General features: G+C 41.1%; 1 protein-coding gene and 1 long non-coding RNA gene across 2 annotated transcripts in view; one reads left to right on the top strand and one right to left on the bottom strand.

The window, feature by feature from the left end:
• Window positions 1–24,935, bottom strand: part of cfd (complement factor D (adipsin)) — a 217,072-nt gene that overhangs the window by 75,510 nt on the left and 116,627 nt on the right. The gene's annotated exons all lie outside the window — the stretch shown is intronic.
• Window positions 19,024–23,860, top strand: LOC307013734. The gene is made up of 3 exons (XR_013801040.1): window positions 19,024–19,345; window positions 19,979–20,165; window positions 23,683–23,860. It is a non-coding gene; the product is annotated as an uncharacterized lncRNA (long non-coding RNA).

Below are 24,935 nucleotides of genomic sequence, written 5' to 3'. Positions count from 1 at the left end.
GTGTGTGTGTGTGTGTGTGTGTGTGTGTGTGTGTGTGTGTGTGTGTGTGTGTGTGTGTGTGTGTGTGTGTTTGTATAGACACCTTTGTGAGGACACACCAGAGAGTTATTGACTTTTGGAGTGAGGAGGACCATTTTGCAAAGCGAGAACGATGTGCTTTTTAAGATATTATAAAAAATACTATCAATCAAAAGTGAAACAAATAACTGAAAAACATTTTAAAAAGGTCTGTTTTATATACTAATTAATGTTTTTACTTAAATGCTCTAAAGTTATAATAAGGCTTTTTCCATTTGCAAGTCAAGCTTTTTTTTTAACAATGTAGGGAACTCCCTGCTTTTTTACTGCAGTCTATTGGCTGCATTGTCTCCAGTAAAAACCCAACGACACAGTAGACCACACTCAATATTGCTTTCTGTCATGGCAATAACATCTTAAGCATACACCACTGATGACAAAAGAGAAGATAGAGCTAATCCAATTTAAAGAAGCGAACAACCCTTTTGAAAAAGGCCCGTATCGTAAATCTTACAAAATTACAGATTCTCCCCTTTATATCATTTACAGAGTGTGTGTGTGTATATGTGTGTGTGTGTGTGTGTGTGTGTGTGTGTGTGTGTGTGTGTGTGTGTGTGTGTGTGTGTGTGTGTGTGTGTGTGTGTGTGTGTGTGTGTGTGTGTGTGTGTGTGTGTGTGTGTGTGTGTGTGTGTGTGTGTGTGTGTGTGTGTGTGTGTGTGTGTGTGTGTGTGTGTGTGTGTGTGTGTGTGTGTGTGGAAGGCTCATATAAGACATTTGAGGCTGAAATGCATCTATGAGAGCTACATCTTAAATCATATAACAGCAGAGAGGTTAGCGTAATCATCCTTATAAAGGTTTTTCAGTGTAAACAAGACTTAATATGTTTGTAGCAAGCCAAAAAAAAGCCTCTACCTACTTTAAAAACATATCACAAACAGCTGGGAAAGGTGCAACATTAAGCATTTTGCAACAATGAATCATCACCACCTTAGAATATACTGTCCTCACAGCAACAAACGCATTGTTGAGCAAAATGCCACTGTCCTTTTGGTATTCTTGCTTTACAAAGTCCCATTTGTTTTGCCATATAAAACTACCTATTTTGAACAACAACCTTATGACAAACTTCATTGTATGAAGATATTTAAAATGTTTTACCCTTTTCTGAATTTCCTTCATGCGCAGGAACACTGGGAAGCTTATACATTAAATAAGATATCCATTGAAGCGCAAAACACTGAATATTCATGTTGAATCATTTTTCATGCTGTTCATTTATACAAAAGCACTTTGGATCAGCTCCATAACTCATCATTGTGACATCAAGCACCCTGCAAAGTTTGTTTTCCTCTTTAGCATGAAACATTTTACATCTCCAGGTTTTTTACATTTCTGAATCACGTTTAGTTTTCATGCATATTTAGTATTCTTCTCATCCCACACACTGCTGGAAAAAGATTTAGTCCAGGATGAAATGCATTTGTTAGCGTTCGTGCTGATTAAAATGAAGCTAATTACCGAACACTTCCTGCAACACCCACTGGGATTTTGTAGTTTATGTGAAACCATCAAGCTACAATTAGAATCATCAGTATCAATTATAACATATGTCCCGTTATTCACACACAGTCTGTTCATCTTGGATCTTGTGAAGTTCACCATGCACTCTCCAACATGCAATCCACATCTCCCAAAACACAGCTCCCCCACAGCCGTGACAATTACAGCAAAGTTATGGAATATGACATGCCATGAAAACTCGGTATTAAGTTTGGATAAAGTTCTGGAAAATGTGACAATTTAAATAAAAAGTATGTTTGGGAATGGCGTTGAGTGATGTTAAGTTTTTGGTATACTTACAATGTCCCCTGATGAGAAAGATTTCCCCCTCTTCTTTTTGTGAGCTAAATACAAGTATCTTAAGGTCCTGTGGAGTTTAAAATCAGAATGATACATGCAGCCAGTGCCAGTGGATTTTATTAGATCTAATTTCTTTACCGCAACAAGATTCAGATTGATGAGACATCTTATGGCAGTGGAGTGAAATAAACAACTTTCTCAGCCAACCTGTGACTACACCTGTGCGGAAAACAACATCTCAGTGTGTGATTTATATGTTTTGGGTTACCGGTATGGTGGCACGTCAGGATAATTTAAATAATGTCAAGTTGTCAATCAGAGTGAAGACTGATATTGAGTCCAACATTTTTTCTGTCAAAATTGTTGGCACTTTGCAGCAAAACTGTCTTCCACTATGTGACAAACTCAACCCCATCTGGCGCCGATATTGGCTAGAACAAACCGCAGACATGACAACTAGTATTTGATCCAGGTTCAGTGAACTCCTCCAACCTTGTTTCTGACCATAACAAGCCTGTGATGGATGGCATTTCAGCTCATGGCAGCAGAGAAATGAGTTAAAAGAAGCCCCCTGCAGCAGAGCAGGAAAACATTTGGCTGTAAAATGTTAAACCTACAGCCGCGAGTGGCACAAACCCCCATGACTTTGTGTGTCTCCGCTAAGTGAAAAGTTCACTGTGTGTTGACTCTGAGTCAGACCTGGGCCATGAGTGTATAAGTGAATACTTTTTATTTACCAGATGGGTGGGATTGACCACAAGTTATTTAACAACCACAAAAGAGTGTTTGAAAGTTGATTTCATGCTGTTCGCCATGATTGAGAATGTATTTGACAAAATCCGAAGCTATTAACTCCACCCATCTGGTATTGCAAGAAGATTTAAACAAACACTTTAAGTAAGAATCATTTGCAAATAGCTTACAAGATGGGTTTAACTGGGAATGTGCGTCTCTGTGAGTCAGGGGATGTGACTTTGTGAGCGGAGGAGAAGCAGCGGTGCGGTTTTAATTATCCGGCTGCTGCAGCATTGCGGGTTGGGACTCGGTGCCAGGACGTCCCGGGAGGAACAGCACTGACGCCTCCGAGGCCTGCCAGGCGCGGCCACAGCCTATCCCAGAATGCCTCTGTCACCGTCACCGTGGGGAACGGCGGGGCCACAAGAACATCTGAGAAAACAATCCTTTTTCGCCCCCACTGTTGCTACGGAAACGCTCCCATTTTTGTGCCCCGGGAGACTATAGTGAAGGCTTGAGGCTGGGACTGTTTGGTAGACGTTCTCCTTTGTGATGTGCTGCAAAATTATACGTCACGTTTGATATTTAACACCAGGATGTATCACATCCCCGAGAATGTGATCCAAGAGGCAACAGAAGCAATTTTTCTCCTCTTTGAACAAGCTCTGCATGTGTTTGTTTGTACATTAATACTGAATGATAACCTTAAAATCATCATTTAGATTTTTTTCAATACAGTAAAAGAAAATTACTGAGTGAACGCAAGCATCACCAATGATAACATTTATTAATGCTTTATCAGAAATAGCTCTTTAAAGGGGAGTTTCACCAACTTGTGTATATACAGGAAGATAAAAACTATATGATGTATATTGGGGGCGTGTGGCGCAGTGGGTTGTCCGTAGGTGTTCGGATCAGGGGGTCACAGGTTCAAACCCCACTGCAGTCACTTCACCCCAAGTTGCTCCTGTGGGGATTGTCCACAGTACTGAGTATGTAAGATCGCTTTGGATAAAAGCGTCTAACAAGTAACATGAAATGTAATATTGCTTTTTATTAAAATAAAAACATCTATATTGATTCTGACTTTTCCATATCCAACTCACAGGTTTGTCATTGCTTTGAGAAAAAATATTCTTAATTTACGCCTTTTAGAAGTGAATATATAGTCATTTGTTCTGGGCATGTCATTTGTTCGAGCCTGAGACCTGAAAAACAGGCTTGGGGCTTTTAAGAAAAGTGGGCACATACCAGCAAAAATATCTACTGTGTTGCAAAATGGGAATTGTAGGATCCAGTGTTTTGGGAGCTTAAACATTTTCGAACTTCATGCAACTGCAATACTAACTAACAGCAGACCCACTTTAGGACAACTCATCCTCACCATGCTCTGTTCTCCCTGCTGCTCTCCGGCAAGAGGTTTCCGCAGCATTAAGAGCAAAACAGCCAGATTCTGCAATAGCTTTTTCCCCCATGCCATCAGACTGCTGAACAGCAAGTAGACCAGTAACATAAAGATTACATTACGCTGTGTAAAGAGCACATATTTTGTATATAGAATGTCTATTTTATTTATATGTATAGTAAGTCTTTATATTTTAAACGCACACTTTATCTTTAATTTGATCAGCACCACGTCACTATTATTTATTTATATGTACAATTTTAGCAAGTTTTTATATTGTCCTGTTCCTGTAAGCCAGAACAACGAAATTTCGTTTTAATAGTACACGTGTCTTGAAATGAGAATAAAGTATCTATCTATCATTGGGTTGGCTTGTTAATCGGGAAAAACTAGTTCTCTGTCTGTTTAAGTACTCTACGAGATACTCAGACAAGAAGATGGTGGTCTTTCTGATGAAAGTAAATTATTGTTTGAGAATGTAACAATATTTATATAGCCAATCAAAAGGCTTTACAGTTGTGTAAATGTACAAAGCACAACATATTAAGTTCTGATATCATGAAAAAGAAGAACGAAAAAACATCTCGATGTGCAGTGATTTGGCATTTCTGAGACTTGAAGACGATATTTACTAACACATTTTTTTTTGTTAAATCTGGCAACAAAAAGCTGCTCTTAAGAAGGACCTAATATTGATCTTGAAAGCATCAATACATGATTCATGCCCTAATAAAAAGTGCAGCATGAGTGTGAAGAAACCGAGAAAGTTTATTATACTTATCTAAATGAAACATAACAATAGTAATTATTAAAAATAAAATGTACGCCATGTATCTTTTTCACAGTTTCACCTTTACACTCTAGCAGCCCTAATGAATGCTGTAACTTTTTGAAACGTTACACCCAACTCTGGTGATGAAGATATCAGCAGTGTTCACCTCACCCTCTGCTGTCACATCTCTGATGACGACATGATTGCACCGCTTGGAGTTCTTTGTGAAAACCGTTCTCACTGTGCATATCAAAATGCATTTTAAATAAGGTTCATCTGCCTGTGTGTCACACACTGTTACAGTCAACTCAGAAAAACCCATAGAAATGAGCCTGGAAGCATCTCACGCTGATCAACTCCCACCCCCTCCACCTCTGGTTTGTCCTTAAATTGCTGCTGTATTGGTATTATGTGCACTGTCCGCTTTGTCTCGACACAAATCAATAACGTGACAGTTCTCGTAAAACACATTTCACAATATGTACTCAAAGTGGAGCCATTTGTGGAGCCCTGCAATTATGTGACGAGCAGAGGGGGACGGAGAAAGCTTGGGGGGAGTGGGGGGGGGGGCCTGTGGGTTGACTAATGAATACCCCGGGGGTTTCTTTCTCATCAAGACTGAAGAATGAAAGTATGATGGTGCGAACAACACTCAAGCTTCCTTTTATGTGTGACAATTCCCTCCCAGTCTGAGCGAACATTAAAACAGGATGGGGCCGAGCATGGAAAACAAATAGGCAGCCCTTGACTTTGATTATAGGTTTGAGCAAATTGGAATCTGGCTACAAAGACAAAACCACATTGAGGACTCGTAATGGATTCTTTCACTTTATGTCCGTGTCTGTGTTATCTGTCTGCATCTGTGTGTGTGTGTGTGTGTGTCTGTGTGTGTGTGTGTGTGTGTGTGTGTGTGTGTGTGTGTGTGTGTGTGTGTGTGTGTGTGTGTGTGTGTGTGTGTGTGTGTGTGTGTGTGTGTGTGTGTGTGTGTGTGTGTGTGTGTGTGTGTGTGTAAGTACATCTATCAGTAAACCAATATAAACACGGGATGTAATTGGCTCTGAAGTAGAAGGAGCATATATATTACGTTTCTTAGTGTTTCTCAAAAATATCTTGCAGTAATCAATTGCGATCATCAGACTATTGCTCTTCGCTGTAGCCCTATGAAAAGATAATTGGTTAATACCCAGATGGTTGACAACATTCAGTGCCGTTGGGTGGTCTCTCCCAATTTCTTTGTCACAAAGCATAACAGAAGAAAAGGCAGTGTACGCATACAAATATTAAAACGTACTGTTAACTAGTCCTCCAAGACTGTGATTCCACTAAACGACAGGTGGCAGTATTATGGCAAAAGAAGTAGCCCAGCCCTAAAAAAATGCAGGGAAGAAGACGAATTTATGGAAGGGAAAATATGTGCAACAATTAATGCTGTCAAAATTATCGCGTTAACGGCGGTAATAAAACATTTTGAATTAATTTTTTGAATTAATTGTTAAAATATTTAACGCATTTAACGCATGTGCAGAATGGCCCGCCCCATACATCCCACCAGTGGCAACGCCTGTGTATGGCTGGGGTAGGCTACACTACACCCATACCAAGAAATGGCTTAGCCCCACCATGAAAAATGATGTTAAAGTAAGCAAAATAAAGTCCGCCAACTCGCGCCGAGAACTGCACGGACAGCAGTTAGTAAGATTGATTTCAGTAGCCACTTGTCTGGAAATACCGAAGACCAGAAACGGTTTTGAAAACTTTTGTCACGTAGTGATCGTCTTCTCAATAGAACATCTTTGATAATGTCTTCTGGCCAATCAGAATCAAGATAACGGCGTGGTGTTGTTACAGGAAGTCCCGACGGAGAATACTTTTCCTGTAGTACAGGGGTGCACATAACTGGTACGCAGGTTATGTGCGTAATCTGAAATGCGTACCGTCACTTGTGTCACAAAGCGCATTTGCGTCCCGACGTACTTGTGAAGCTTTTCCAGAAGGCGGTTAGATCACCGGACGACAGAGTCGGTCTCCGTGTGCACAGACAGGGCTGCTGTTAACGTCGTTCTGTACAACGGAATTGTGCCAAAACTACGCCAACCGGCTGCGGAGGGAGACTCCCCCCCCTTCACTTGAGAACTGCGCTAAAACAGCTGATCACAACGTTCACATTCTGTGGTCCGTCCCCCCCGTCCCCCCGTCGACTTTCCTGAAGTACTCCCCCATTGATAGAAATCAACACGTAATGAATTAAGACCCCACGGTTTGATGATTGATAGGTGTGTGGGCTGTCTTTCATTTTGACACACAGAAAAATGTTATAATAAACATACGTTAAATGGATATATCCGCCTTCTTTCATTTATCTTTCCATTCCCACAACAATATACATAAAGAAATGGCATATTTTTGACATAGTTCGAATGGTGATTAATCATGATTAATTAATTTTTAAGCTGTGATTAATCTTATTAAAAATGTTAATCGTTTGACAGCCCTAGTAACAAAGCAAGACTAAAAGAGGGCTCTCTAGATCTGGCCGAGCTAGTGTTACGGCTGCAGGATTTGCCACCCCCTCTGTAACTTTGGCCGGAATGGTCATTACCTTAGTTATTCCTCTCTAGTTTACGCAAAAAATAAACCAATTTAATCAGGTGAAATATTAACCTTCAAGAGGGAGTTTTTCTTCCACACTCGCCGCCACGCCACCCCCCTTGCCTAAAACGCCACCGTTGGACTCCTTTGTTCCCTTCTTTAACATAGTGACATCACTATGTAACACGCGCTTCTATTGGCTAGTGCTCCAACACATGATAGGCTAAAGGGCGGGACATACATTATTTAAGCGGTTGACCAATCACAACAGAGCCAGCCAGCTAACCAATCAGAGCAGACTGGGCTCTGGTTTCAGACAGAGGGTGAAAAAAGTTGCTGTAGCACAGGCAGTATGAGAAAAATAAAGAGTTTGTTCAACATTAAAGCATGTAAACACACAACATAGAAATATGAACCTGAAAATGAGCATAGCATGTCCTCCTTAAACATCACTGTGCTAATGTTTAATTCAGTCGTGGATGAATATGTAATTGCTTCTGAAGAGCTACAGAGTGCTGGTCCATCCCTGCAGCAGCAGAGGTGGGAAAGCACGACTCCACCAGCGGTTTTATTTGACGGGTGTTCAGCTCGCTTTCAACACGATGAATCATGCATTTATTACGTCGGCTGCGGCTGGGAACAGATACTGAGGAAACATGACGGGAGTGTTACACTTAATTCTCCAAAGTTAAACGGTTGCTCTTGTGCATCTTAAACAGTTAGCTGGTGCTTTTAAACCACAGTGACTTTCAGTCAGTCCACTAAGCCAAAAATATTCAGAAACATCAGAGGCAACGATCAACCCTGATCATCAAGAGATCGTCTGCAGCGTTAGCTCTGAGATCAAAACCGAACTACGTCACCGTGTCAGCACTGTGATCGGATAAAAGCACACGCACTGTTACTTTACACGCCTAATGAGGCAGCTATATCAACTGTGAAAGTGCCTTGCTAATTATTGTTGTCAGTGCAGAGTTTGGCTTGGGAGCACGGCGCCCATCGGATGCATAAATCATCAGGACATGGGCACAGGCACTCAGATTAATCGAGGTTAATTCATGTGGGTGCTGGGACTTCCAGGAGATGGGTGGCAGGCTCTTACATGGTGTATGGAGACAGACTACAGCACTGAAACAGCTCTGTGCGTGTGTGCGTGTGCGTGTGCGTGTGTGTGTGTGTGTGTGTTGGGAAGAAAATGAAAACTTGACATAAGCTCCCAGAATCCAGCTTTTAATGGTATTTCTGCTTCATTGGATAAGAGAGTCGGGAGTGACAGGAATCACAGGGGGGGACGCAGAGAGTGTGTGATGTGGGTCAAACATCAAACTCACAGCAGCACACCAACCAAACACACAGTTTTAAAGAAACAGAACATATTAATTGTTCTGTTAGATCCTGAATCCTTTTGGTGAATAAAAAGAATAAATAATTAGGGTAAAGCACCAAGGGCAAAGTTAAAATAAGTGAACTATTACCTGGAACGGTGAAAAAAACAACATTGTCAGCCATCACACCTGACATCTGTCATATGTAAATTGGAACTCTTTATTCCAATGAAATATGTAGCTGCTGCACTCATGTGTATCATTGAGAGCTCAAACAGCAGCAGTTATGGATTCAAGGAGTAAACTGAATCCAAGATGTCCGATGACAGGTAGGATGCATTCATGGCCCCCACGAGAAGGAAAAGGTTTTAGGTGACTTTTAAATGTAGTCCCAATCCACAGATTATATTTACATTCACTGTTCGAAATGGGGGGGAGCCAGGGGGAGTTGGCTCCCCTAAAGAGGGGGGAGCTCCCCTGAAGGCCGACTTTGAGATAAATAGGGGGAGCCTAAAAAAATCGTGCATATTTGTGTCACACAGATTAGAAATGTTGAATTTCTGTAAATAAATAATAGTCATTGTTCATTACAGTTTCTGAATATTTGTTTTATATTTGTGAATATTTCTGGGTGTTGCCAGTACGTAGCCATCTGTACGTTGCTATGGTTAAGGCGGTGATGCCGGCGCGGTATTTGACATTTTCCTATTGATATTATTTTAACTTTGGCTTTGTAATAAAAAATATGGCAAAACGAAAACAGCCAAGCCACGCAGCTTTTGGATTCACAAGCAAAGAAGCGAAGGAGTCTAAAAATAACAACCTGAACGGAACAACTTTTAGTTGGCCGGCTGTAAGCGGCGTTAGGGTCGAGTTTGACAGCTCCACACAGAGGGAGAGGCATGAACTGCCTTTTAACTGGACACAGAAAAGATGGAGTGAGTGGAATGAAAGGTATCCATGGCTTTTCATAAAAAATGTGGATGTGAGATTTGTAAAGAGACAAAAAGTATATTGATCTCCCTGCCGCTCACAGAAAAATTCACCGGAGTGCACCTTTAAAAAAAAAAAAATATATACAAAGTATATATATAGGGCTCCCCCGAAAGCAAATGGGTAATTCGAACACTGTTTACACGTACATTAAATGAGATGTGATCGTAATGCGAGACCGTCCAACGTCCAAAGTCCAAAGTCCTACTTTACAAAGGAAATCCAGGAAATCTAGAGAATAATTATCCTTCCATCTAATTTATTTTTGTAAATGCTGTTTCTCTAATATTCAGAGGTAGGTTGAATACATTTTTCATTCAAATTTTGGCTGCTGCACCTGTTGCCTAATGCAAACATTTTGGATGTACTTTTCTTTCTTAACCAATGACTGCATTCATGTATTTGTTATTTAGCCAATAAAACACAATTTCACTGTCAGACTTAGTTAGTACATTGTGCAAAAGATGCTCATGATGCCCTTGCAACATAGCAAATCACATCTTAACAGCATCACATGACGCTTTGTTAGGTTAACAATATGACAGTATAAAAACATCTTTGTTTAAATGTGACCACCTGACAGCCCACAGTTTTTATTGGCTTCTGTTGTTAAAAGGGTGGATTTGACATTTATTCTGTATTTGCTAGAGAGAGTCCAGTTCAGACCTCTCTGCCACAACAGATCAATAGACCTACAGACAAATGTCTTAAGGACAAAGAGGAAAGTATTAAAGGATCATGTTCACCATCTACAATCACCACCTCAGTAACCCAGTGAGGACTCTCCTCAGGACCGGCTGCATGGTGCATCAATCAACAGTGGTCAGGGAAAATGTTTCCCACAACTTTTGTCTTGATGATCTTCTTTCTCCATTTCATTCCTGTCAGAATTGTCCGTAAATTCCCTGGAGCCAACAGATGGTGGTAAGGAGAAGTCCTTGACAGCAGAGTTATGCAATGCCTTTGTGCAGAGTGTAATGCACATTTCAAGATATTACTATAAACAGCAATCAATATATGTCATAAGTGTAGGTTTTTGCAGAAAATAGTTAAATATTTGAAATAACATACCATTCTGCTAACTGTTTCATGTGAACTTCAACACTTATATCGTCAGGTTTAAACCCTGCAGGTGTACCTTTCTGCATGTATCCCGATGCACTGCTGGTGTTAAAACGAATTCTGCAATTTCAAAAAGCAGAAACAGCTGGACCTTTTTCATCTTGATAGATGGAATTCTAAAGCACTATCAATTTAGTTTAAAAGAGTGTCCCCTGATGCTAATGCTTTTACACTGACAACATGATGGTTTTACTGAATGTACTGAAATGTATCGCACCGCAATACGGCTGAAATATCTAATAGTAATCGTTTTCTTCATGCCAGCAATCATTTTGTCAGAGAAGATGGTGGTGGGTCTGTCAGTTTAAAACGTCCCTCTGTGATTGTTTTTTGTTTCCTCTCTTGTGTCTGCGCTTACAGTAGATGTAGAAGGGGGGTTGGTCCGGGTTAGGATGGGCCCAGCAGTGGTAGCATCGAGGGACATGAGGTGAAATAGAACCCACGCACTGAAAAGAGACGAGAGCCCCGAGGCGCACACTGGTCTTATTCTCCGTCCCATCACACCTGTTTACAAGAGGAAGCGGTGATGTCACCCACTTCACACTTGGGGACAATGGTGGCAGAAAGAAAGCAACAGGTCACAAGGGGCGGTGGGAGGATGAGGTGAGGGAGGGGTTGTCGAGGGGCCTGAAGAAGCTCTTCGTTTTATTTACCATGGATACTATGTTTTGGCCCCTACGGCTTGAGCACAATAACACTTGCGGGTTCAAGTTCCTGCCGTCCCCCTATTCTCCTGCTCTTTCCTTTAATTCTGTACCAGCCTCTCTCTCATACATCATATGGCCGGGGCTCAAAGACATGAATTTCCCATCTATTGAGACTTCTCTGTAATTACCTTGAGAGGAGGAGGAGGGGGGAGGATAAAATGGGGAAGTGGAGGGATGGGGGGCACATATTAAAAGTGCCTGAAAAAGAAATACTCTGCATTCTTCTATCACTCTTCACAAATGCAATAAAAGAATGAAGAGGAGGGAGCATGGGGGAGCTGGGTATGAGGGTACATAAAAATAGGGTGCGTTCCAGCAGAGTCGTTCCCCAGGGGGAATCTGAATAAATTAATCAAAGCGATTGGCTTTCTTTTTTCTCGCCCTCCTTTCCTCTGGCAGGACGCTGTCATCTAATTGGGCCCTGCCTCTGTGCTGCTCTCTGATTGGCCTAGAGGGAATGTGAGAACCTGAAGACCTCGGCCAGCGAGGCTGACAGGGGCTCAAAGGGCAGCTTCTCTCCCCGACTTGAATGGAGAGGTGCTGAGGAGCTGAGGGGGAGGTAGACGGGGGGACACTATTATACAGCTACTAATAGAGCGGCGGATTTGGAGTAGGATAATTAAAACCAATGGAGGAGGGGGGGGAAGTGTAAAGGGGAGTCTGTGTGTGTATGTGTGTGTGTTTTCACGTGTGCATGTTCACATGTTTGTAGGAGAGGAAGAAAGAGCAAGAGGCCATGAGAGGCAAAGTAGTGAGAAGTGAGGGAGAGAGAGAGTAAACCCCATATACAAAAGCAGGGATGTGCCCCCCCCCCCCCCCCGCCTGCTGTGGGCTCCCAATACCCAGACATCTGCCTCATTATAGCCTGCACTTCACTGCATGCTGCCCATTGTCTGCAGTCTTTCTGTTTGTGCACACCATTCTGAGGCTGCAGAAATAGCTGCACAGCCACAATGTCTCCTAACACAGAGCGAGTGGTGGCCCGGAGGAAGTGTTTTGTTTTGGAAAACCTGCCTTGAAATCGCCCATTGCTGGCGGGAGACAGCGATACCTGGGAGGCAAAGTGGGGAAATCACTAAGCTTGTTTTGGACCTTTTTCACTTTCCTTCACAGTAATCTGGTCAGAGGAAAAGTGCCCACTGATTCCACAGGTTTCATTCACACAAGGTGATTTTATTGATTACCACACAAGATAGAGACTAATCTAATCTAATTAGTGACATCACTTGCTGTTAAGGGAGTCTTTTAGGGAACCAACATTTATTCAGTTATGTCAGTTTGTCTTAGATCTGAATCACTAAGAAAGACACTTAACCCCCCCTCCCAAAAAAAAACTTGTCCAAAGAAGATTACTGTTTTACGCTATAAATTCAAAAATGTTTAAGACCATTTTATGTTGTACCATGTTTTTAACTTAGTAATACAATAATCAAATAACATTATTGTGGTCTACAGTACAGGTGATTTAATGTCCTCCCCCTAATTAGATCTTAGTTAACATTACTTTATAGACAACATGTTGTTATGAATGTTTGTATAAATATGTATTGGATTGGAGAGACTGACACACAAATAAGTTAAAGTATAACATTTAATATTCATCAAAAGTTAATCCATTCACCCAACACACACAAACTAAACGTGTCTACGTGGGTGCGTCTGTGTGTGTGTGTGTGTGTGTGTGTGTGTGTGTGTGTGTGTGTGTGTGTGTGTGTGTGTGTGTGTGTGTGTGTGTGTGTGTGTGTGTGTGTGTGTGTGTGTGTGTGTGTGTGTGTGTGTGTGTGTGTGTGAATAATGCATTTGTGGTACTCAACTTCTTGTATGTCACATTTTCACGAGTATTAAAAAGAAAAATGTATTGTCTGGAAATAAAAAAAAAGACCTGCTCTCTAATTCTGTTATGCTTCTTTGCTGATGATCTTTAGCAATGGTCTTTTCTCTTTAGCTGTCGGCCAATGTTTTTCTAGTGAAGCAGCTGATTGTTGTCATTTTTCTAAAAACTAAAAGCATTACACAGAATGACTATGGGGTACAATTCAAGTGTGTTTCATCAGTCTGGTTGTACTACAGTGTGTGGGGATTTAGTCGTGGTTGAGTAATAGCTTGCTCTTACATCTAACTTTCATAACAAGCTAAAACAAGAAAATCCGAGGGCTTCTGTTAATTCCCTGCACTAATTACATGTGTTGGGTTTGTGTGTTTAAGGTGTTAATGCATTTGGCTAATTAATCACTGCAAAAGACTCCCATGCTGCCTGCTCTGATGCACACGTTCGTGACAGCGCAAGTCACGAGAGAGAAAAAGAAAGACAAAGAGAGATGAGAAAACACCCTCATCACTGCAGCTCTTTTCAAAACTTTTATTCCACTTTTCATCTTAAGGGTCTGAAATGACTCAGAGGCTGAGGGAAAATTACAGGACTTGAGTTCATTCCTTTGAAGTTGCCGCCTGATGAACAAAACAGGCGAAGCTCAGACAGCCGAGATTTCCATATGAATATTTAAACAACTGAAAATCAGTCATTCATTTTCTATTTTTTTCTTTGTATTTTTTATAAATGTTTTTTCTTTGCTATGCTGTAATTTCGGACCATTTACACCCAAAAGATAAAAGACTAATCATTCATTACAGAGACCTCTGAACCCCATCTTAGTTTGGGAAGGAATGCAAGTACCCATCAAAAAAGTAAATAAATAAAAGTGTCAAGACAACCCTCGCCTGCTTGCACATACCAAATGTGCACTTAGTTTCAAAGTAGCACTGCCCACCAAGGACTACATACTTTCATATACCGTGCTCCCTTTCTCCTCTGGGCCTGAGGTGAATGTGGCCTTTGAGAGTGGAGGGAAAGCAAACATGTAGCCGGCAGCTCTCGCCTGGGAAAAGAACATCCAAACTGAGTGGGCTGTCTTCAGAGCGACAGCCTGAGCAAACAACCTGAGAGGGCTTCATGAGAGCGTGGGGGGCTGCTGGGTGACTGAGGGGCTTCATGGAGCCAGCCGGGGTCCTCACTTTCATACACAGGCTCTTGTGATGTTGAGATATGGTCCACAACTGCAAACCAAACTATTTAGGAGGTCCTTGTTTAGCTTTGCTTCGCTACAAGTTGGACCATTTTGGGACATTTTACTTCAGTTCATGAATATGTTCATGCAGAATGGGAACCCTGCTGTTTGATATATTATACTTTGGGTTGGGTTAGAATAGCATTTTATTAAAATTGGACCTGTATATAGATCAGTGGCGAACCGTGTCACAACTGGACCTTCTGTAAACACACGCACTCCCTTCCGCCGCCCCCCCCCCGGCGTTCTAATGTCCGTCCGTTCACTGAATTGTCGTCTTGAAAAGGGTACTCAGAACAATTCCGCAACAACTTCATCTTCACCTGTTGCACTTGTAATTTCAACGTTAAAAACAATAAGACGGCATGAATTGCTTCGTCGCATTCATCTAAACCCTCTGTCTCGAGCCAGTTAACTAGCGGGCCTTCTAGAGTCTACCCTGGAACCGAGGGAAACTCCCTTGGCTCATTGCCCATTGGCTAAAAATCAATATATGATTGGTTGATCAAACTGTCAGTCCAAACGTACGCTCAACCTTGGTTGAAGGGATATTCTACCCAGAGACCCAGAACAAGATCTGATTGGTTGCTTTCTTTTCTAACACAAAACCACTGAAATGCATAGTGCAGTGGTTCTCAAACTTTTTCTGTCAGGCCCCCCCTTTGGAGAGAAAAAAAAGTCGGGCCACCCCAAAACGAATAATCAGGCTCAGTGGCGGCGCCAGAGATTTATTTTGGGGGTGCTGTGGGGTAGCTTGACGTTTCATAGAGGGTGCTCAAACATTTAGGGTTTCCCATTAATGTACCGGTCGCTACAGTGGAATTTTCTACTGCAACAATCCCCACGCAAATACACAACGTACCCGCGACTGTTACAATGAAGGCTCGATATTCAGCTCACGGCATATAGGTGTAAGCAGGGATAAAGTGCTATTTTTATAGGTGATGTGTGGACGTCACATAGGGGGGTCCGGGGGCAAGCTTCCCCGGGAAGATTTATTTTTAAATATTGAAGTTAAAAGCATCAATCTGGTGCACTTTGAGAGCGAAAGGAAGAGATCTATGGATACATCTCTCAACACCCATATGAAACAGAAATGTAAACAGATTTACTTTTTCTTGATGGATATTTTACAAATCACCCTTTTAAACTTTATTCTTGTTTTACTGTCATATAGTATTTCATACCTGTTTTTCATTTATTCTCTTATTTTTTTATAACTATAATGATCATATAAACGTGTGCCTCGGAAATAATTATTTACATTAATGGTGACCAAAACATTTGAGACCCACTGGGATAACACTGAGAGAGTCCTTTAGCTCTCAGTCTGACAGGAGAGGACTCTCCTCCACTTTGTTGTTGAAAAAACTCCTTATATCCGTTAGCGTAGCTCGCTAGCACCAGAAGCTAACAACAACGATCTCCAGTACCGGTGCGCTCTCTCTCTCTCACGCGCACACAAAATGGCTCGTTCCACACACACACACACAGCCGAGCTTTAATGAAACAGAGACCCAGACGTAATAGTACTGTACTGCATCATATTATTTTCGAATCAATAATTTTTCAAATTATGATTTTTATTTTATTTTTTATTTTTATCTTTTATTTTATTTTTTTATAACCATTTTTCCTCCTGGTCTCTCGCGCCCCCCCTGGCATGCCTCTGCGCCCACCAGGGGGGGCGCGCCCCCCACTTTGAGAACCACTGGCGTAGTGCATGGTCCGAGAAGGACAAACAAATCAACGTAACACTGTAATATTACAGATCAACAACAGATACGATTCTCATTTATTCATTTTATTTATATAATTAAATCTATTTGTTGTTTGTTTTATCTGAGTGTTCCAGGGTATTCTCTGGATACCTTGAAGGCCCTGACGGTTCGCCACTGATATAGATACTATTTAGGATCAGTTCTAATTACTCAAACTAATTTACTATCTTCGATCAGGTTCTTTTTGTAAGAGAAGAAAGAAACACCACAGTTTTAAGAAAATGCCAAAATGGAATTCACAACTTTTGACATCACATGAAAGTCTGATTGAATTTGTATCTGGCTTTTTAATAAAAAAGTCTTAATTCAGAACTAAATTGATCATCATACATCTAGTTACTCCCAGCTATGCCTTAATCCATCAACTAAAGCTAATGTGATCAGTGAGATATTTCCCATCATTACTGCTCTAACATTTCTTTCACAGTCGTCAACATAGTAGAGACTTTAGAGAGAGCACATTAACCAAGCAACGAAAAACATTTTAATTGCACCTACATTACTAAAGCTACTTTGATCTGCTGCTGTAACGACTATTAAATGAACCACAACTATAAGAACCCAATAGTATTGATACAAAAATAAACAAATGTGGCAAAAGATAGGATGGTCAGATTAACTCTTTGGAAGTGACAACTATATTGATTACGTCAAAGACCTGGAAAAGCATCCAAAACCACACATCAGAACTTCATTTGGGTATACCCTCAATAAACATATTATATCAGCTAGAAATGATGCAGCTCTTAATGATTCGCAGCCTACCACAATAAACAATCCTGTTGGACCTTTTTAAACAACGTGGATCATTATTTTTAAAAAATAAACAAACTTTGGTTATGCCTTCTCTTCTTTTTATCGAAAGGCATTGTGTGAAATAAACTCCAGTATTGGCTTTTGCCTCAGGCAGAGAATCACAAAACATCTTTCATGCCATGCACTGAAGTAGTTCAATACCTCATTTCAGGCCCCAACTCATAATTCACACAGCCACCTTAAAGATTTTCTTTAAACAATAATATTTCTCACACTATCTGACTGAACAACATAACACTGTTGGTGATGGAAACAAAAACATCTGCATCCTGTGCATGTAGATAAAGTTAATAAAGGTACAGAGAGTGAACAGACTGTGTAAATAGTATCGTTTTGCCTATCAATGAAGAGTTTTTAATGTGGAACGATGTGACTGTGAAAGGTGGTGTGGGGGGGGGGGGGGGGGGGGGGGGTTTACTGGCTTGTTTATAGAGCGTCCTCAAAGTCGTGACTACTGTTCACGGAGGCAGGATCAGAGCCCATGGATCCGGGCTTTGAGTGTTTAGCCCATGGATTAGCTATTGTGCCGGGCTAACACCCCCACCACCAGATTATTGGCCACCCAAACCACTACACCTACTCTATTGTGTGCACCCAACACTGAGGGGGGTCTCAGCTCTGTCCTCAATTAAGATTTTAGAGTTACTGGTTGGAACCAAATTGTCTCCTTAATCAATAGAAATGTACAGATTAAGCCATGGATAGTCAGTTTACAGCGTGAGGAAAGTGGCGACACGTCCAATTGGCACCATTTTAGAAAGACATTAAATGGGTCCTCCTATGAGTCCTGGTAATTTAGTGCTGGGTGGCTGGATAAACAGCACTTTAGGCCACTTATGTTCATCTTTTTAATTTGATAAAACGAAAACATTTGACATCAAAATACCATCAGGATTATATTAATTGCTTCATGTCTACCGAAATGACAGCCTATCCGACTTGTTGTTCGTAAATTAAATACTGCATTGGGTAGCACTGAAAGGACATGTCTATATTAAAACAAATTATAATACAGTGTTAGACAAATTAAGCCCCTCACAAAGCTATGCATAATATAGTAGTCTGAAAGTAATGTTTTTTACTTATAGCAAGTAAAACAATGGGGTGAACTGGAATTGTTTCTGGAAATAAAAACAACTCTGCCATACTCAGTGATGCAAACACAGGTATGGAGAAAAAAGAGAGAACTATTCGAAGCAGGAAAAAAAAAGCGTAATATACCATCTGACAAAGGCCTGTGCTATAATGCTTCAATTAACTGGCTATTCTTTATATACTCAGATCAATAGGAGACAGAGATGTTAAGTTATAAATCAAGGGTTTTTATTATTATTTACAGCAGGGTTGGGGAACCTTTTTCCTTTCAATTTTTACAACATCCTCCGAGGGCCGTACAAATGATTGAACTCAACCTCTGCTTAAAAAAACTAAAATCACAGCCAATTCATTTGGCCTTTCTTTCATGCTGTGCAAAATAAAAGGAACCTCTTAATCCAGATATCTTACCATGACTCGCGCATGCATGCATGTGCACGGTGTGGCATGACCACCAAAACAGAAAGATATGGACACAAGATGTGTGCAAATGTATTTAGTATCCATGTGAACATGATTTAAGTGGGGGGGGCCTAACCTCCTCTAGGGGGGTCAGGGGGCATGCTCCCCCGGGAAGATTTTTTTTTTAAATATTGAAGTTAAAAGCGTCAACCTGGTGCCCTTTGAGAGCAACATGAGGAGATCTATGGATACATCTCTCAACACCCATTTGAAACAGAACTCTAAGCAAATTTTTCTTTTTGGATATTTTACAAAACACTTATTTTTAACAACTTTTTTGTTACTGTCATATAGTATTTTATACCTGTTTTTCATTTAGTCTCTAATGTCTCATTAATAATTATAATGATCATATCAAGGTGTGCCTTAACCTCACTGAGCTGAGGTTATTTGAGCCTCTCAGGAGAGAGCTCTCTTCCACCTGGTTGTAGAAAAGCTCTTTAAATTCGTTAGCATAGCTAGCTAACCAGATGCTAATAACAACAGATCGCCACTGTGCTTACAACTAAAGACACAGCCACGCAAACACTGCGGCATGTGTACGGCTCCTTATGGGTACTGCAATATTTGAAGAGCTGGAGCGGCGTTCCGGTGCTCTCCGTAAGTAGTCTAGTCTACACTCCTTTCAGACGAGACATAACCACGTGAAGACCATGGTGAAGACACGTTACGCTCGTGTTGTGTTCAAGGAACCTGTCCTTGGCCAGGAAAAACAGGCACTCGCATGTTTAATTATTTTGCGATCTAGATTTCTTCTTCTTTTTTGAAGTGAGAAGTTGTCCGTCCGTCAGTCGGACGGACTAACGGACTAACGGACGGACGGACGGACGGACCCCCCCCCCCAACAAAACAAAAACTCTTCGGTTCTCCACGAATTACACAAGTCAGCCAAAGCAGCGTTAAAAAAGCGGGAGGCGCCGAAAAGCGACTAATTTGCATCACTGCATACTGATACTTGGACTTTCTTGATGGAAAAACAATTAATTGTACACCTAATTTATGCACCTGCTTTAATTGCGGAATAGGCAGTCAAAACTAAACATTAAAAAACTGGCGTTATTTGCAGTGCATTACCATTGTGGGCCAGCAGCCTGTGAAACATGTGAAATGTCGACCTGTTCTTCTCAGCCAAAAACATATGTGGTCTCTAACTAGAAGAGATTAGATTACAAATTACATTTTTTATGATTTAATTCCCCATTTGTTAACTCCGCACATCATCCTTCCACACAGCACATTGCAGCCTCTGATGTCACATAGCTGCAGTGCCGAGGTGTTGGCCTTCCTGAGCACCGGGGGCAAACAGATGGCCGACAACAGCCCAGGAGAGATGGCTTTGACCGGGCGGCAGCACCAGGAGCTGCCAACAAAAAGCTCTCAAATCGGAGGCCCGGGGAGGGAACAATGGGCCAAATGCAGGGTGAGTCAGTTCTCATTCACTCAGCAGCTGGCCGAGAACCAACAGGTCGGCATTGCACAGCACTCCACACAGACAACAAGAGGGGAACCTCACCACGAGGAGGCCGAGAGGGAGAACTCGTCGGCAAATGATCAAAATCACCAGAGGACCAATCAACGATGGTGTAATCCCAACTGTCTTTGTTGGCCCCTGGTTTTGTTAGAGCACCTGTTTGACACCTTGGCACTTTGATCACTATGTCTCACACTTTTGGAGGGGAATTCTCCTTTTTCTAACTATGTGCAGGTTCATATAACTTCAGATGTGTTGCACTCGGTTGAGGAACAGGCACAGTACAGTCATGGACGAAAGGGATTGGATCAGGAAATTGTTGAAAGGACAAACGTATTTTCTTGCTAATCACAAAAAGTAAAAATGAATGAGATTGTCTATGGATTTATCCCAGAACAAGCTCACGTGGATATATGACACAGATTTGGCAAATATTGAATCATTTAAATGCACGTGGAATGAGAGTGGAAACCTCACAGGGCATGTAGAGCATTCATTCCTGGTGTAATTAATTCAGATTTTGATCATTATTTCTCCCGGCTAGAGAAAACAGCTAACTGTGTGTTTTACGTAAGGGTTTTTAATTTCAGCTTTGCCTGCATTTGCAACACTCAACCAAATATGCCAACATTTACATGTCAAAGGTACCAGTGGAAAAGAACAAGCTTGTATATTTCAAAATGGGAATGTTAAGTGGTAATGCTGTAAAAGTACGATGTGCTTTAAATGCCTGTCTTTCTGTCTAATGACATTTCTGCCCACCAGTCTGTGTGTCTCACTCTCTGCGAGTCAAAGTAGCCGGACTGAGCCCTGACTGTTAAAGTTAATAGCTCTCGACAAGCACAGAAGCCCAGACAGGCCAACACCAATAAAACTCAAGCAAATTATCAGAGAAAAAGAGGCACAGAGGAGTCATTTTTGTTATTGGGTTCAGCATTCCTCGGCTTAAGCGAAGGACTTTGCGTCACGCAGGAACACATTTAGAAGCTTCCTGGAGTGATGCAAGCTGCGGGGTCTAATATGCACTCTGACTCTTGGCACGACTGAGACGTTGTCGAGGTCTGGCTTCAACATCCTGAGAGGGTGAAAAGTGTCCTGGCAAGGCTCCTGTCCTCTTAGCCTCTGTCATACACCGTGTCCTGTGGCAGGCGGCCAGTATAGGACATCTGGATGGTTACTTTTCACCAATATACCATTTGCTAAAAGTCAGTAGAATGTGGAGGTGAAACCAGTAGCATATACCCTGTCATAGAGTCATGTTGCAGCCTGCTTTTTTTTGTGTTTTTGTTGAATGATCAATGTGGCCATTCACTTAACTTGTATATTTCAAATAAGAGATATGAAGCCCAGTTTTACAATAAGTTACGTTGATAATGGACAATTTTGCAGTACGATATATATTGCTAACAATAAGTTCCAATCCAGGAAGTAATCCAGGTATTGTGTGTTGAAGTGGCCTGATGCCCACAGGTTAAAACATGAAGGTCTGAGATCAACCATGACACAATTGTTCAGTTCATCATTGATCCAAATCATTAAGTGTGTATGATTTAGGAATTTAAAAAAAGAAAAAAGGTTGCAATAGGTTGTATACAAAACTAAACAGTCTACATCCCAGCTAGTGGTTTCTATGAGTCTGTTTTGGGGAAAAGGCTAATGAGCACCTGCTAACATGCTCAGGCTTAGCTGTATTAATTCCCCAGATTCCTGCTGTCTGGGAAGAAGTCTGAGAACTACATAAAAATAAAAGAAAGTCACTTGAACAACACATCTGACAAATGCCACAAAAGCAATTTAAAGAAAGGCTTCTCTTCAATAATAAGGAAATGTGTATGAAGGGGGTTTCAAATGGAAAATACATTTTAAGAAAAGAAAGCCTGGAGGCAATAGGGAATCATTAGGCAAGGAAATACTCACAAATGACAGAAAATCACTGCCCTGATGCACGTAATCGTGTTTATTTCATGTTTCAGAAAGCTTGAAAATCCCTCTCAATCAGAAAAGTGAAGACATCAAAGAAGTTTAAAAAGTGTCTAAATATCAGAGTTTATGGCTGAAAATATCTGCTGTGTATTATCTTTAGGTTTAGAATACATTGAGTGTGGAAATGTTTGAGCCCTTATTAAAAAGGTGATTGTGTCGAAGAGAGGGGAAATGCACCAAGCTGCTGTCAGTTCTTAATTAGCAGCCAGTCATCAAACCTCGTGCAACAGGTGATCTTAATAAACCTGCAATCAACTCAGGAGAATTGTGACAGTTTGAATTCATTGGGAAAAGGGAAATAACAACTGAAGATTGACGGACTGCCATACATGTTTATGTGATAAAGGCTCACCATTTCAGTTTAACATGCTAACAATTTAAGCATGTTAAGCTTAAGCTGGTCGTAAGCACAGTATAGAAGAGGCTGAATGTCATTGTTCATAAAGCAAAGTATCACACAAATTAAAACTTTGACCTAATGGGGGTTATAGAGGAGAAGTCGAGGGGGAACCAACACGTCTTGTTGTTCTGGATTTTTCAATGTCTTTCAAATATTTGTTGAAATATTTCAGGGTTTCACAGACTTGTCCAATATTGGTTTATGTTTTATGCCTTTGCTCAAAAGCTTTGAAATCCCTCTAGTCTGCCACAAATAGCATAAATACCGCATTCAACACACCTTTCTGCCAGTATTCAACAGCCTAGACATGTTCATTATATTTGAAAGACTGCTAATATCAGTACAATTTCAGCCAGTAAGAAATTAGTTAAGTGAAAATACGATATATCGCCAATATGGCTTGGACATTTTTCATCCAGCAGAGACTCATGGTTTGGCTCAGTCTCCTAGTCTGGCTGTGTGTATCCTAGTCTGGACTGGAAAGCCTGGGTCTAACACTCGTCAGTGATACAACAGACAGCACCGTGTACCAAAGAGTGTTTATACAATCACAGATAAGAATTTAAAAGTCAGAGTTCAGCTCTTTGTGATTGACAGTGAAGCACACAGCCGTGGTTAACTCCAATACATTAATAAGTGTGTGACATTTTCACAGCTACTATTGGACCCCTGTCTCTGCGTAATGGGAGCTCACAGCTCAGCAAGGACTCAAATCCCTGGGCACTGCCTCTGCCAAGCAGTGTAAATATTTAGGGTCACATGTCACACAATGGAAAATGGAAGCTATGACTTTCACTATGTGTGTGTGAGTCAGAACAAGGAATATAAAGACCACTCTATAAGCATGTGTACACTTAAAGCAGCTCCATTGTGCATGTGAGCTTGAATGTGTGTGTGTGTGTGTGTGTGTGTGTGTGTGTGTGTGTGTGTGTGTGTGTGTGTGTGTGTGTGTGTGTGTGTGTGTGTGTGTGTGTGACCAATGCATTCGGTCTATGTGGACAGAAGCCAGCAGCACATACCTGCAAGTGTTTGTGTGAAAACCCAGATTCTTTTTTGTTTGTTTTACTTTTCAGTTCTTCGCAGGCCGGGACTCTGACAGGAGGCAGAAAACCGTTATCTGTGTGACGTGGAAGCCGTGACATTCAGGGCACCACATTAATCACTGCTGGAGAAAAGGCTCTCCGCTTAACATAAATACCATCCTCCAGAAGCAGAGGCCAACACACTGCAAGGCTGAAAGAGCCCACTCTCACCTGTGTCACCCAGCAGCCTCTCTGCTTTAATTCTCATAAAAAAAAGAAAAAGGAACTGGTTTCTTTTCAATGAAGGTGTGGTTTGGATGTTTTGTCGAGACTGCCTGAATAAATGAGTGACTTACTGTTTCCCCTCTGGATTTTGTCCCTGTCAAGGTAAATTAACATTTGAACCATCATACAACAGTACATCTGTTCACTGAAACTCACACTTATGAAATTCAACAAGAATTGGCACCCTATTAATGCAAAGTTACTACTTCTGCTCTTTGGATCATTGTAAATTTTTTTACCAATTAACTACCAGATTTAATCTGCTACCCAGAAAAGGAAGATAAGTTTACTCACTTTCTGTCTCCGTGCACCAAATATTGCTGTATCTAAATCCAATTTGCACGATTTATAAAATCAAAAACAACCACACATTTATTTCAAGTTTCAAAGATAAAAACCCGCTCATTAACATCTCTCATAAAAACATAATATGCGTACACGTAGACCCTTTTGCACAGCTATTATACATGCATTTGACCTCATAGATTACAATTCTAACATAGCAGCAGTTAAAAAAAACCTGATATGTCTAAAGAAAAATCGGAAATATACTCAACAAATGTTCCTGTTACCCTGAAAAGGCCAGATAGCAAAAGGTCAAGTGAAGAAATTGAGAAAAACTGCAACTTAAGGCAAGAAAGGTTAAAAGGTTTGATAGATTAGATAAAACAGGAAAACTGTGTGTGGGAAGGGGGGCTTTGATTCAGGAAGACAAAGACGACTTTCAGAATAAAAATAAATCATACGTTATTATGGAACACTAGGAGCATTTACAGGCACTTTGAAAAGAGCCTCAGAGCACTAGCGTCGAAAGGAAAACTAGCAGGAGACATGGGGGGATAAATATAACCTTGTGTGTGGGGCCTGTGGTGGATACTCTGAACATGGAGCCTATAGAGCTCATTCACTCACAGAGAAAAGACAGATTTGACCCCACAAGAAGTCACAGCAGTGCTGACCCCAACAACTCATAACGCTATCATCGCTCAGCGTTTTTAAGAGGTAGGACAAGGTTTCAATTCCACATTG

This window comes from Notothenia rossii (assembly GCF_949606895.1).
Source record: "Notothenia rossii genome assembly, chromosome: 7".
NCBI classification, from domain to species: domain Eukaryota; kingdom Metazoa; phylum Chordata; class Actinopteri; order Perciformes; family Nototheniidae; genus Notothenia; species Notothenia rossii.
The sequence above is the reverse complement of the archived record's forward strand: the minus strand, read 5'-3'. Positions and strand labels throughout refer to the sequence as shown.